This window comes from Saccostrea cucullata, unplaced genomic scaffold, assembly GCF_032062105.1.
Source record: "Saccostrea cucullata isolate Sc308-1 unplaced genomic scaffold, CSIRO_AGI_Scuc_v1 ctg14038, whole genome shotgun sequence".
Classification (NCBI taxonomy): Eukaryota; Metazoa; Mollusca; class Bivalvia; order Ostreida; family Ostreidae; genus Saccostrea; species Saccostrea cuccullata.
In genome coordinates this window covers 81-14,328 of record NW_026918320.1, presented here as the reverse complement: position 1 = coordinate 14,328, position 14,248 = coordinate 81, and the positions used below count along the sequence as shown (strand labels likewise).

The following is a 14,248-nucleotide window of genomic DNA, read 5'->3' as shown; positions in this document are numbered from 1 at the left end:
GAATCCGTCCATTCATCTCTGAGAAATCGTCGAAAATAAAAAGGGAAAAAAATAATAATAATAAAAAGAAACAGTAGAATCACTATAAGGTCTTCCGTCTGAAACGGAAGACCTTAATAATAATAATAATAATAATAATAAGAAACAGAGTAAAAACAATATGTTCCCCAACTTCGTTTGGGGAACATAATAATAATAAGAAACAGAGTAAAAACAATATGTTCCCCAACTTCGTTTGGGGAACATAATAAGAAACAGAGTAAAAACAATATGTTCCCCAACTTCGTTTGGGGAACATAATAATACATAATATTATGGGCTACCACAATACAGAAGTTTCCAGATGAAAATGTTGACCATGTTGACAATGTGGGTGTGGAAATCTGTAGTAAATTTGTTATTAAAGGTTGAATGATCTAACCAAATATTTAAAACATTCCAAATGTTTACTACAATGAACAGTAATATAATTGGCGATGCTTTTCAAAATATGAACACAAAATATTCCAGTTCATGCCTTCCAATATTATAGTTAATTAAAATATCGAAATCTGCATGCACACCTTACAGCCTTTAAAAATCTGTGCAACAGATGCACTTGAAATCTGACTTCACATTGAATAGAAAAACAACAATTAACTCCCTGTAAATTAAGTCAGCAAGCAATTTGTAAATAGCCATTTACTGTCCCCACATTCTAATAAGACTTCTATAAATATACTCTGGTATATATATGCGTACAAATGGGATCATGGGTAGAATGGGGTATATAAATGGCATGCCTCTGTTTATTTGGAGGCCGCGATCACTCGATCTGTGTCAAGCACTGCCAGACCTACCCTGTATATGTATTACTGGTGATGGTCATCCACAGGTACTAGATTTAAATGTCCATATAGCATTAACACACCCTCTCCCATGCTTTGACTGGGAATATACTGTATAAATCATTACAAAACATTGAGACTATATCGGAAGACACTATAGCTGGCTTGGAAAACTGGTTTTCATGACTTATGAATGAACTCAATGACTGATTGAGCTAAACATGCAAGATTTATGCTACACTTAAAAGATAGCAGATTCAGATTAATATTTTGTACTTATATAACCAATCCTCTACAAATGTAAATAGTCTCTACACATCCAATGAATTCTAATACTGTACAGCACATTCAAACTTAATCTTGTTTAAGTATGATTGAAACACAGGCAATGCATCAATGCCATACTATCATATTAAATGTAATGATTATTTCCTAAACAGTCATTCAATTGATGAAATGTCAGATAGTCAATGTGTGTTTTTGTTATACAAAAAATTCTCAGAAAAGGAAATGGATCAGGAAATTGTTTTAAAATAATTTATTTTAATGCTGCATTCCTTACGAATAACAATATGCATAAAAATGGACACAAGTCCAATCTAAAGCAACAGTTATTTAAAATAAAGAATCAACATATGAATAGATGTATACAAGTTGCAAGAAAATTTTCAAAGAAAATAATTTTCTTATTGAGAAGGTTGAGAGAAGGGGGTATTTTCAAGCTATAAATTATACAAAGTGTATGAGAAAGATGCACAATAAAGATGTTTATTGTCTTTTGAATAAAAAAAAAAAGCTTCCTTCCTTCCTTTCTAAACTATGGTTATTTTTGCTCTGGTTTTTCAATTTGATTTTTTTTTACTCCGAAAATCCAGTTTGTTAATATCAAAAAATGTTTTGCTGATTTTCAAGAAGATCTATCAATCATTATGGTTACATGTATCCATTGTACAGTATACTCATAGGTTTCCTTTTTCAGACACAGCAAGTTCAATCAAATGCATAAAGTACATATCATACCAATTTAAATTCTATTGAAGTTTTCAATCATACTTCATGTAATACCTTACACATGTAACAGCTTTTCTAGGAATACATTCTGAAACAAAATATTTGCTATGCCTTGATTGCAGGCTACATGAAAACATTCAAAATATATTCATTTTGAAAACAAGTTTTGTTATAGTTTCAACTTCTAACAACTAACAAGGATGTACGTTTCCAGATTGTTACCAGTGTGTAGCTCATATCTTCAAAAATGACTGAAAGATCATGTTTTTTTAACATTTACCGATTATAATATCGAAACCTTGGCCAATTTGGATGTCAAAATATTTTTTATAGACTTAATCCAAGTTTAAACTTAAAATTGCAATATAACATTGAACTTGACACCCCTGTCAGTGATAGATATATGTGTAGAATGCAGTTCCCTAGATTACATTAAACTAGTGCTAATTGTAACGGGAATCGTTACAGATGTTCCCCAAACACCCCCAAACTCCCTTTCGGTGCCATATTCCCTGTAAGCTTCATTAAATAAGACAAACTCTTGTGCATTTTTTACTTTTACAACGTTTTTTCCAGAAGGATACCAGTTATATTCAATTTTTAGCATTGCACCCAAGCGCATGTGAATGCATGTGCGTTATGACCATATCATCTTGTATTTCAAGAGTATTTTTAGATATACTCGTTTCAAATGCACGCACGTGCGTGCACGTGCATGATGATCATACCTCCTTGTAGGAGTCCCTTATATCTATCTATGTTCTAAATCCCATCCTGTTTGGTTGAAAAACAAGGGACTTATAGCCATTTAAAGTTTCAGCCAATCAGATTGCAGCACACGTGCATGCGCGTAATTTCATGATTTTTTTAATATCATTTTGTAGGATATCCTAATGCATGACTATATTTTAATTTTCAAAGAATTTCGTCAAAAATCAAAGGAGAAATAGCAATTTAAAGTTTCAGCCATTAATTGCAGCACACATGCATGTGCGTGATTTCACTAGTTTCTTTACGATATTGTAGGTTATCCTAATGCATGACTATATTTTAAATTTCAAAGAATTTCGTCAAAAAACAAAGGATATATAGCCATTTAAAGTTTCATCCAATCAGATTGCAGCACGCGCACATGCGCATGCTTTTATGAAAATTCTTTTATATCATGCTGTAGATCTTCATAATGTAGCACTTTGTTCAAAATTTCAAAGGATTATGACAAGAAACAAGAAAGATATCATTCTTTAGTTTCAGCCAATCAGAGCAAAGCGCACGTGCATGCGCGTGAGATCTTGCCATTTTTACCATGCCATCTTGTCTATACTACTAATGTGTCCTTACATTATGAGTTTCAAAAAAATTCATCAAAAAATAGAAAAGTTACGGCAATATCCATTATATTGGTCATTTCACGTGTTGCACGTGCACGCTCTCTGCAAAAAGCACGTGCGCGCAAAGTTACCTTGATTCCGCAAATCTACATAACATGTCTACTGACCCTAAAAAGGTTTTACCTACATCGGACGAACAGTTTATAAGATCACTCCCGGACAAAAAAGTACCCAGGAAGAAGAAGAAGAAGAAAAATAATAATAACTAGTGCTAATTGTAACGGGAACCGTTACAGATGTTCCCCAAACGCTCCCCAACTCCCTTTTGGTGCCATATTCCCTGGTAGCCTTATTAAATAAGACAGCATCTGTGCATTTTTGACTTTAACAACGTTTTCCCAAAAGGATACCAATTACATTCAAATTTTAACATTGCACGCGTGCCCATGTGAATGCACGTGCGTAGTGATCATATAATCTTGTCTACACTTTATATACATTTAAATATACTTTATATGAAAGCATTTAGTCCAAAAGTATCGAAAATCACTCATTCAAGTGTATTTTCAATTTTGATTGTTCCAAATGCACGCACGTGCATGATGACCATACCTTCTTGTAGGAGGCCCTTATATCTATCTATGTTCTAAATCCCATCCTGTTTGGTTTAAAACCAAAGGAATTATAGCCATTTCAAGTTTCAGCCAATCAGATTGCAGCACACGTGCATCCACGTGATTTAAAGAATGTTTTTCTAAATCATTTTTTATTTCAAAGCATTTCGTAGAATATCCTAATTTCAGCCATGACTATGTTTTAAATTTCAAAGCATTTCAAAGCATCAAAAAACAAAGGGATATAACCATTTAAAGTTTCAGCCAATCAGATTACAGCACACGTGCATGCTCGTTATTTCTTGAAATTTTTTGTATATCATATTGCAGGATATCCTAATGCATGACTATGTTTTAAATTTCAAAGCATTTCGTCAAAAAACAAAGGAGATATAGCCATTTAAAGTTTCAGCCAATCAGATTGCAGCACACGTGCATGCGCGTGATTTCATGAAATTTTTTATATATTCATATTTGATATATCATGTTGTAGGATATTGTAAATGCATGCGCACGTGCATGTTCAAAATTTCAAATTATTTCGTCAAAAAACAAGAAAGATATCATTTCACGCGCACGCACGTGCAGGCGTATGCGCGCAAAATTTCACACAACACACCTATTAACCCTCAGAGCGTAGCGCACGTGCATGCGCGTGAGATCTTGCTATTTTGACCATGTCATCTTAAAGAAGTTATATTACTAATATGTCCTTACATTATGAGTTGACGATATCATCAAAGCATTTCATAAAAAAATTAAAAAGTTACGCTTATATCAATTAAATCGGTCATTTCACGTGTTGCACGTGCGCGCTCTTGCAAGCACGTGCGCGCAAAATGACCTTCGTTCGGCAAATCTACAAAAAGTTTGGCCAGAATCAGATTGCACACGCGCATGCGCGTGAATGCATTACCCTAATGTTAAACATTTAATCCAAAAATAAAAAAAAGATACCTTAGTCGGTGCATGCGCGTGAGTGCATGTTTGATTATGTCGTTCTCTGCACAACATACCTTTATATAATAAGATTACATCTCAAGGACAAAATTATTCCCAGGAAATAATAATAATAATAATAAGAAACAAGTAAACTATATAAAGTATATCAGTCATTATATACTCATTTCACGCGCCCGCAAACATGCGTATGCGCGCAAAAACCTTCGTTCCGCACACCTACACTTCACACCTATTAACCCTAAAAAGGTTTTAGCTCAGTTTGTTTCTGAGAAACTCAGGAAAAAAAGTACCGGAGAACTCCGAAAAAAAACATAATAATAATAATAATAATAAGAAACCGAGTAAAAACAATATGTTCCCAAACTTCGTTTGGGGAACATAATAAGGCAGGAAAATTCAAATTCTCATTTCTCTACTAGGATTTTTACATCGGGCTCGGAGTTGGTTTTATTCAGAAAGACAGCACTGGGTTCAAGGCGACTAGGGGTACCACACCGGTAATTGACCAATCAGATTGAACTTAGTCAATTGTAGTCCCATACATACAAAGCCGATTTCCCTTTCTTTTGAGATTTTTTTAAATTTCCTTCCAGGCCATTTTGACAACTCTGGTACCTGTGCCTAGGAAATTTTATCTACTCTGTAAATAAATAAAGTTTTTTGACAGGAACTATTTTCCCAGGGCATAGGAGGCTACTTCCTGGGGTGCTTTTGAGATGTTTATAAAGACATTGAAAACACGTGGATTCGAGGGTAGCCTTGTTTGCAAATGCAAAAAAATCAGAAAATGTCGTGTACGTACCCTGGTTTTTTGGTGTCAGTTAATGTGACAGGTATTGTTTAACACCCCCTCATTAATATTTTTTTCATGAATTCAAATACCTGATGTTTTACGGGGAAAGAAACGTGTATTCTTTTTAATATACCGAAACTCGCTGTTTCTGGGGATTGTGTAATTCTAAAAAAAATTCAAATAAATTTCAAAGGTAAAATAAAAGAAGAATGCTTGGTATTAAAATATTAATTCATATCAGTAGAATTGAATGCTATTAACGACATCTAGAGATATAGGCTTTGAAAGGTTTATATCATATCTTTGTTCGTCTGCACTTAAATTTCAAACACGACAGAATTTGTAATTTTTGCCGTAAAAGTTCATTATTTCTATATACTTTAGAGACTTACCGTAAAACTTTCAGGAAACTTTCTATGATGTCTTTCCTGCACCTTAAGTGAAATTTTATGTCGATCCCAGGTGTGGATTGAGTTTCAGGGAAATTTTCTACGTTGTTATTGATATTTTTTTTTTCAGGAGAAAGGGGGGGGGGGGTTGACTTACTTATTCGAAGCATTTGTTAAAGTGAGTTTGTAAATACATCTACTAACTTGAGCTGGATTGTGACCTTTGAATCAAGAGGTCAAAGGTCAAGGTCATCAAAAGCATTTCATAAAGAAATATAAAACTAACGGCCATATCAAGTATACAAGTCATTTGAACATTGCACGCGCGCGCAGGTGCAATGCATGAAAGCCATATCATCTTGACTACACCTTTAATATGTTTCTATTCTTTGAATTTCAAAACGTTCCATCAAAAATTTACGACTATATCAAGTATATCGATTATTTAACGCATTGCGCGCGCACACGTGCATGCATGCCCTTGCATTCAAGTTTGATAGTAGCATGATGTAGGAATCCGTCATATCTATTCATATTCTAAATTTCATCCTGTTTTGTTGAGAATCAAAAAAGTTATAGGCATTTAAAGTTTTAACCAATCAGATTGCAGCGCACGTGCATGCGCGTGTTTTCATGAAAAATGTTATATATCATACTGTAGTATATCCTCATGCATGACTATGTTTAAAATGTCAAAGCATTTCGTCAAAAAACAAAAAAAGATATTGAGATTTTTGTTTCAGCCAATCAGAGCGCAGCGCACGTGCATGCGCGTGAGTTCGTGCTAATTTGACCATGTCATATTATCTACACTATTAATGTATCCTTATATAATGAGTTTTAAAGTATTTCATCGAAAAATGTAAAAGTTATGGCTATATAAAGTATATCAGTCATTTCACTCATTTCACGCGCCCGCACGTGCATGCGTATGCGCGCAAAATGACCTTCGTTCCGCACACCTACACTTCACACCTATTAACCCTAAAAAGGTTTTAGCTCAGTTGGATGAACAGTTTCTGAGAACACTCGCGGACAAAAAAGTACCGGAGAACAAAGAAGAAAAAAAAAGAATAATAATAATAATAATAATAAGAAACCGAGTAAAAACAATATGTTCCCAAACTTCGTTTGGGGAACATAATAAGGCAGGAAAATTCAAATTCTCATTTCTCTACTAGGATTTTTACATCGGGCTCGGAGTTGGTTTTATTCAGAAAGACAGCACTGGGTTCAAGGCGACTAGGGGTACCACACCGGTAATTGACCAATCAGATTGAACTTAGTCAATTGTAGTCCCATACATACAAAGCCGATTTCCCTTTCTTTTGAGATTTTTTTAAATTTCCTTCCAGGCCATTTTGACAACTCTGGTACCTGTGCCTAGGAAATTTTATCTACTCTGTAAATAAATAAAGTTTTTTGACAGGAACTATTTTCCCAGGGCATAGGAGGCTACTTCCTGGGGTGCTTTTGAGATGTTTATAAAGACATTGAAAACACGTGGATTCGAGGGTAGCCTTGTTTGCAAATGCAAAAAAATCAGAAAATGTCGTGTACGTACCCTGGTTTTTTGGTGTCAGTTAATGTGACAGGTATTGTTTAACACCCCCTCATTAATATTTTTTTCATGAATTCAAATACCTGATGTTTTACGGGGAAAGAAACGTGTATTCTTTTTAATATACCGAAACTCGCTGTTTCTGGGGATTGTGTAATTCTAAAAAAAATTCAAATAAATTTCAAAGGTAAAATAAAAGAAGAATGCTTGGTATTAAAATATTAATTCATATCAGTAGAATTGAATGCTATTAACGACATCTAGAGATATAGGCTTTGAAAGGTTTATATCATATCTTTGTTCGTCTGCACTTAAATTTCAAACACGACAGAATTTGTAATTTTTGCCGTAAAAGTTCATTATTTCTATATACTTTAGAGACTTACCGTAAAACTTTCAGGAAACTTTCTATGATGTCTTTCCTGCACCTTAAGTGAAATTTTATGTCGATCCCAGGTGTGGATTGAGTTTCAGGGAAATTTTCTACGTTGTTATTGATATTTTTGTTTTCAGGAGAAAGGGGGGGGGGGGTTGACTTACTTATTCGAAGCATTTGTTAAAGTGAGTTTGTAAATACATCTACTAACTTGAGCTGGATTGTGACCTTTGAATCAAGAGGTCAAAGGTCAAGGTCATCAAAAGCATTTCATAAAGAAATATAAAACTAACGGCCATATCAAGTATACAAGTCATTTGAACATTGCACGCGCGCGCAGGTGCAATGCATGAAAGCCATATCATCTTGACTACACCTTTAATATGTTTCTATTCTTTGAATTTCAAAACGTTCCATCAAAAATTTACGACTATATCAAGTATATCGATTATTTAACGCATTGCGCGCGCACACGTGCATGCATGCCCTTGCATTCAAGTTTGATAGTAGCATGATGTAGGAATCCGTCATATCTATTCATATTCTAAATTTCATCCTGTTTTGTTGAGAATCAAAAAAGTTATAGGCATTTAAAGTTTTAACCAATCAGATTGCAGCGCACGTGCATGCGCGTGTTTTCATGAAAAATGTTATATATCATACTGTAGTATATCCTCATGCATGACTATGTTTAAAATGTCAAAGCATTTCGTCAAAAAACAAAAAAAGATATTGAGATTTTTGTTTCAGCCAATCAGAGCGCAGCGCACGTGCATGCGCGTGAGTTCGTGCTAATTTGACCATGTCATATTATCTACACTATTAATGTATCCTTATATAATGAGTTTTAAAGTATTTCATCGAAAAATGTAAAAGTTATGGCTATATAAAGTATATCAGTCATTTCACTCATTTCACGCGCCCGCACGTGCATGCGTATGCGCGCAAAATGACCTTCGTTCCGCACACCTACACTTCACACCTATTAACCCTAAAAAGGTTTTAGCTCAGTTGGATGAACAGTTTCTGAGAACACTCGCGGACAAAAAAGTACCGGAGAACAAAGAAGAAAAAAAAGAATAATAATAATAATAATAATAATAAGAAACCGAGTAAAAACAATATGTTCCCAAACTTCGTTTGGGGAACATAATAAGGCAGGAAAATTCAAATTCTCATTTCTCTACTAGGATTTTTACATCGGGCTCGGAGTTGGTTTTATTCAGAAAGACAGCACTGGGTTCAAGGCGACTAGGGGTACCACACCGGTAATTGACCAATCAGATTGAACTTAGTCAATTGTAGTCCCATACATACAAAGCCGATTTCCCTTTCTTTTGAGATTTTTTTTAATTTCCTTCCAGGCCATTTTGACAACTCTGGTACCTGTGCCTAGGAAATTTTATCTACTCTGTAAATAAATAAAGTTTTTTGACAGGAACTATTTTCCCAGGGCATAGGAGGCTACTTCCTGGGGTGCTTTTGAGATGTTTATAAAGACATTGAAAACACGTGGATTCGAGGGTAGCCTTGTTTGCAAATGCAAAAAAATCAGAAAATGTCGTGTACGTACCCTGGTTTTTTGGTGTCAGTTAATGTGACAGGTATTGTTTAACACCCCCTCATTAATATTTTTTTCATGAATTCAAATACCTGATGTTTTACGGGGAAAGAAACGTGTATTCTTTTTAATATACCGAAACTCGCTGTTTCTGGGGATTGTGTAATTCTAAAAAAAATTCAAATAAATTTCAAAGGTAAAATAAAAGAAGAATGCTTGGTATTAAAATATTAATTCATATCAGTAGAATTGAATGCTATTAACGACATCTAGAGATATAGGCTTTGAAAGGTTTATATCATATCTTTGTTCGTCTGCACTTAAATTTCAAACACGACAGAATTTGTAATTTTTGCCGTAAAAGTTCATTATTTCTATATACTTTAGAGACTTACCGTAAAACTTTCAGGAAACTTTCTATGATGTCTTTCCTGCACCTTAAGTGAAATTTTATGTCGATCCCAGGTGTGGATTGAGTTTCAGGGAAATTTTCTACGTTGTTATTGATATTTTTTTTTTCAGGAGAAAGGGGGGGGGGGTTGACTTACTTATTCGAAGCATTTGTTAAAGTGAGTTTGTAAATACATCTACTAACTTGAGCTGGATTGTGACCTTTGAATCAAGAGGTCAAAGGTCAAGGTCATCAAAAGCATTTCATAAAGAAATATAAAACTAACGGCCATATCAAGTATACAAGTCATTTGAACATTGCACGCGCGCGCAGGTGCAATGCATGAAAGCCATATCATCTTGACTACACCTTTAATATGTTTCTATTCTTTGAATTTCAAAACGTTCCATCAAAAATTTACGACTATATCAAGTATATCGATTATTTAACGCATTGCGCGCGCACACGTGCATGCATGCCCTTGCATTCAAGTTTGATAGTAGCATGATGTAGGAATCCGTCATATCTATTCATATTCTAAATTTCATCCTGTTTTGTTGAGAATCAAAAAAGTTATAGGCATTTAAAGTTTTAACCAATCAGATTGCAGCGCACGTGCATGCGCGTGTTTTCATGAAAAATGTTATATATCATACTGTAGTATATCCTCATGCATGACTATGTTTAAAATGTCAAAGCATTTCGTCAAAAAACAAAAAAAGATATTGAGATTTTTGTTTCAGCCAATCAGAGCGCAGCGCACGTGCATGCGCGTGAGTTCGTGCTAATTTGACCATGTCATATTATCTACACTATTAATGTATCCTTATATAATGAGTTTTAAAGTATTTCATCGAAAAATGTAAAAGTTATGGCTATATAAAGTATATCAGTCATTTCACTCATTTCACGCGCCCGCACGTGCATGCGTATGCGCGCAAAATGACCTTCGTTCCGCACACCTACACTTCACACCTATTAACCCTAAAAAGGTTTTAGCTCAGTTGGATGCAGAGTAAAAACAATATGTTCCCCAACTTCGTTTGGGGAACATAATAATAAGAAACAGAGTAAAAACAATATGTTCCCCAACTTCGTTTGGGAAACATAATTATGATCAGTGGGGTAGGGTGGGGATGCATTATGTATAACAAGGGGGAAATCTGGTAAAGAACAGAATGGTCAAAGCTTCTCAGGTGAGCGATGTGGCCCATGGGCCTCTTGTTTATTTTGATCAATGGATTTTATGAACGTTTTACATCTTATTCTACCTTCGAAACTGAATTCTATCCCTTTTTATAATAATTTATTTATAAATTCGTCATTTCTATTTATTCATTCAATTTTAAAAATAAACAAATAAGAAAACTATTGGAGGCAATGGAAGTTACAGCAGGTTCTAAAATTGTCCTTAAAATGAATTTCAAGCGAAGCAGTTCAATTATAGTTTTGAACATCATATAGGAAGTTGACAATTTCTTAATTAATGATAAAGGGATACCATTTTCCTTTTAAGTGTACTTAGGGCATGTCTTAGTTGTCCTTGGATTATGACGATTTATAAGAATTTTCTCTAGTCAGACTGATTCGATAGAGGAACTTAGGATTAAGAGTTTTCTAGGATGGTCTTCCTACAGAATACAGACAGAAGTTTTAAAAATCTGATTGTTGGGGTCTAGATTAGTCTTGTATTTAATTTTATGATTTTTTGATTTTTTAATAACAAAAGTTGCTGTAAAATGCCTGCCCCCCCCCTTCTCAATTAAATAAATAAATATAGATTCAACATTTTAGAAAAAAAACTATTATATAAAGGGGTTTTGCTTCTATGTAGAATAATATAGACTTCATATTTTCCATGTTTATTCAAGGATATTCGTCCCTGGTTAATAATTTGTTTTTCCCATAATAACTTTTTGGTATACATGACCCTTCCACAACACTTTTGCCACGGTTTTTTTTGCATGAATCTGATGCAAATAATTTAACCTTAATGTAAAAAGTGATTTTGAATGGTATTCACATTAAAGTCGTATAGTTCATAATCTTGCTATATCGATTATATATCGAAGAAAAATTTGGTCTGACATATTTAAGTTCTATACTGCATATGGTATAAAACTAACGCATCCTTTTTCAGATATGTCACATTACCCAGTGCAAAGAAAAAGAGAGTGGGTTCAGTTACAATGGAAGTAACCATACTCTGAGATCAAGGAGAGCCATAACTCCGATCCACTGTACACAGTGTTGTAAGACCGACCGATGTAATCTGGACCTTTGTGGCTGTAACTATTGTTTTTGTTTTGTTTGTTCGTTTTGTTTTTGTTTTGGGGTTGTTTTGTTTGTTTCTTGTTGTTTTTTTTTATAATCGTCGCCATCTTTATCTTAGTTTTCAAATTAAATATTGGCAATGTTACTTACTATGCTTTTCAATAAGATTTAGTTAATAACATATTGCAATGTGCTATATTTTAGTTAAGAAAACTGGTGCCGACGCATTGAGATGTTATTCTTGTTCCGATATCAGACATCCAAAAGAATGTAATGACGTCATCTACTGCCAGCCGAATGAGGTACATCTCTCATAATTTCAGACCTTTCACAGGAAAATGCTTTTAGAGAAGCCGTCCTAATTTTAAAAGGCATTCACACAGGCTCACATGTACTTTCTTAATCATATTCTTTAAAACTTGGCAATATCTGAAATATTTTTATAGACTTTACATGCAAAAGCAGAGTAAGTTGGTTCTTACTAGAAATAGAAAGGGGCGCAGAAGTTGATAGATTATGACTTTCTATAAGCTTCTTCAATTACTTGTACTCGAGGATTTTTTTTCTATTCTTTGTTGAAATAAATATATGTTTAACAGATATTTTACCCCTGAAGGTGGGGTTTAAGTTTGAATCGAAGTAGAATGGTGGTTTTCCCTTCTTTTAAAATGTGTCTCTAATGTCTGAAGTTATTTTTATTGACTATAAATACATTTTAAATCATGAAAGAAATTTCTTTCAGAAATGCCTAATCACAAAAGAAATACGTATAAACCCCGACGGAACACTTAGTCCCGTGTATCAGCAGCGATGCGAACGGAAACAGGTAAATATATTTGGGGGTCTATGTGGGGAGAGGGGGAGTGTTAAAAGAGCGAATTCGCGTTTACAACCACGTGCGCCAATCTCAAACCCAAATCGTATCCAGGTGGAAAAAAAAACATCCTTCTGAAAAAAAATATTTTCTTTATTAGTTGTGCATAGCTGTTCATGAACACAATAAAATTCCAACGCCAACCAGTGCCACAACTACAGCCGCTACAACCACCGCCACCACCACAGCCGCTACAACCACTGAAGAACCACAAACTACCACCATTTCTACCACCACCACCACAAAGAAAGTCGTTGAACTGACTCCTCCCCCATTGTTTAGATCACTCGGTCGATACCGTCGCAGTCACAACTTGATACAGATAGGAGCGGACTGCTGCGATGATGACTACTGCAATAATTTTGAAATCGGTGGACCAGTTCGTAAGTAGCGATCACATTTACCGTTGGCCATTATTTTGTTGACAACAAATAAAGTACATTGTATACCAAACACAGGCACTTGAGTTGTTTCGGAAAAAAATTACCCATCGTATAATGATAACACGTGTTATTATTATACACTGTACTATGGGTTAAAAATTTATTACAGAAACAAATGTCTGTGATACCAAATATAGAATACACAAGGTATCAGCTTTTCAAAAAAGGCTATTGAGCAATACTTTTGTGGGTTTAAAATATGTCCTTACTTTACATTTTGAGAACCTTGTGTACAAATGAAATCCTTGATTTTATTTGACTTGTAGAAGAATCATCACTACACTGCATACTAAAGAGTGCTCTTGGATCTAAATAGCTGCAGAACTGGAGCATAGGCGCCTATGAACTGGAGCTCTCCCAAAAAATATTGACAGACCGGTCTATCAATATTTTTTTTCCGGAGAGCTACAGATCTGCAGCTAGGATCTTAATTGAAAGCTTCATTGTACACCTATTATAAAATCTGTTATCAATTCATGCACTGTAAACATTTTAAAAGATGCGATGGATTAATTAAATACACATTTTGTTGGAGTGTATTTTATCCCTGGAAGTAAACAGTAGTAATGATAGTTCTATCTATAGTAATGAGTGTTCATTTATGTTTTTTTTTTTAAAGGGGGGGGGGGTAATGCCACTACATGTATCAAATATTGAGAATGATATAAGTAAATTCAATATTTAGACACCTTTTCGGAAGAAAAATCCAAGATTTTGCACTGGTTTCTTATTTATTGTGTGCATCTGAAAGACATAAAATAGATCGTGCATCTGAAGACCATTACTTGTTGAACTGCGTTGTTTATTATTTTTGGACTAGTCCATTTATGGAATAAACCA

At 34.4% G+C, this 14,248-nt stretch overlaps 1 long non-coding RNA gene across 1 annotated transcript; it reads left to right on the top strand.

Moving 5' to 3' along the window:
* The first annotated feature begins 11,962 nt into the window (after nt 1-11,962).
* Nucleotides 11,963-13,342, top strand: LOC134263085 (uncharacterized). The gene is made up of 4 exons (XR_009991177.1): nt 11,963-12,105; nt 12,296-12,393; nt 12,834-12,917; nt 13,066-13,342. It is a non-coding gene; the product is annotated as an uncharacterized LOC134263085 (long non-coding RNA).
* The last annotated feature ends 906 nt before the right edge of the window (nt 13,343-14,248 follow it).